Consider the following 2,083-nt stretch of genomic DNA (forward strand, 5'->3'; position numbering starts at 1 on the left):
GAGAGCTGAGGGGCATGGCTGGGGGCATATTTGCAAGTCTAGGAGTGTCGAAAACTGATGAGTGGGGGGGTGGATGTAGCTATGTGATCTTTTGGTGGGAGCAGTTGAAGCCTGGATATGGAGGTTACCAACTGCAACCTTCATGCGCTGGACACAGCCTGCAAGGAGCAGAGAAGGGGAGATAGTGCCCGGGAGGGGCACAGGAAAGGTGGGTTGGGCTACACTTGAGGTGGGGATGTGGGGTGGGGATGTGTGCTGGCGTTAGGTGGAATGGGGTGGGCACACTTGGAGCATGGGTAGTGGGAGAGGGTGACGGGGTTCATGTGCATGTGGAGTGAGGTGAGTTGCCGCTCTCGGGGCTGCAATGGTGAGGGTAGCAGGTTCAAGAATGCAACTTGGCTTACTTCCTAGTCCACATCACCCCATCCATGCACTCCTGTGTGTTCTGCACTTCTGTGTTCATTACAATGTACTTTTAATATGTTATATACATTTCATATATATGTTATATTTCACAATAAAAATGTTTTAAAAAAAGAATGCCTTTTTTATTTCCACGTATTTGTAAAATTTCCAGTTTTCCATCTTGTTTGTATTGAAATCTCATACTGCTAATTTAGAATTGTCCATTTCTCCCTTCAAATCTGTCAATTTTTACTTCCTATCCTTTGTGGCTTTGCTATCAGGTATACATATGTTTATAATAGTTACATGTCCTTGTTTAATTGACTCCTTTATCAGTATATAGGAACTTCCTATGTCCCTTGAAGCAATTTTAACTTAAAGTCTGTTTTACCTAATATTAGTATAGATCTCTTTTTCTAATTATTTACATGACATGTTTCCATTCTCTTCCCTTTCATCCTACCTGTATATTTGAATTTAAAGTGAGTTTCTTGTTAACAGCATATAGTTTTTTATTCATTGTTTCAATCTCTTCCTTTTGATGGGTAATTTAACCCATATACATTTTTTTGGTGGGAATGCATGGTCTGGGAGTCGAAATCAGGTCTTCCACATGGAAAGTGAGCATTCTACCACTGAACCAGCTGTGCACCCTTTTAAACCCATTTACATTTGAAGTAGCTTATGATATTCCATGACTTTTTTGTTTAATTTTGCTATTTGATTATTACAAGCCATATTTTTGTACCTCTATTCTTCCATTACCTATTTTTAAATTTATTTTATTTTTCAATGTGTACAATTTTGAGACATTTCTTTCTCTCTATATATTTTTTTCCTATATTTTATTTGTGTTTACCTTGGACTTTAAATTTGACTTTCTGAATTTATAACAATCATGTTTGATTTGATACCAAATTCACTTCTATTGTATAAATATACACTGTTCCTATACCTCTTCATTCCGCATGTTTTTGTACTTGTTACAAATTGTATCTTTTGTATGTCTAAAACCATAAATTTATCATTACTTCTTATACATTTTCATTTTAGAAGGCCTAGGAAGTAAAAAGTTGAGTTACATACAAAAAATTCCAGTACAGTAGTAATGGAATTGATAATTAATCATAACTTTACTTTTACCAAAGAGTTTATTTTTGCATGATGCTTCAATTCACTCTCCAATTTCCTTTCTTTTCAGTCTGAAGAACTCCCTTTTGCATCATAGGACATGTCCAATGGTGAAAAACTTCCTAAGCTTTTGTTTATTCAGGAAATGCCATAAACTTGCCCTCATTTTTGTTAAATAGTCTTGCTGCATATACAATTTTTCATTGACAATTGTTTGTAACAAAGCTTTAAATATTTAATTCAACTGCCTTCTTGCCTCCATGGTTCTTCATGAGAAATCAGCACATAATCTTATTGGGGGCTCCTTAATACATAACATGTTTTTTCTTCTTTTGGAGTTTGTAGAACTGTCTCCTTGTTTTTGGTATTTGCATGTTTGACTACTATGTGTCTGGACATGGTTCCCTTTAAGTTTATCCTATTTGGGGTTTGCTGCACTTCCTGACCTTGCATGGTCATGACTGTTAAATTTGGGAACTTTTCTGCCATTATTTCTTTGAATATTCCCCCTGCTACTTTTTCCCTTTCTTATCTTTCTCAGAATCCT

Source organism: Tamandua tetradactyla, chromosome X, assembly GCF_023851605.1.
Source record: "Tamandua tetradactyla isolate mTamTet1 chromosome X, mTamTet1.pri, whole genome shotgun sequence".
Lineage (NCBI taxonomy): Eukaryota > Metazoa > Chordata > Mammalia > Pilosa > Myrmecophagidae > Tamandua > Tamandua tetradactyla.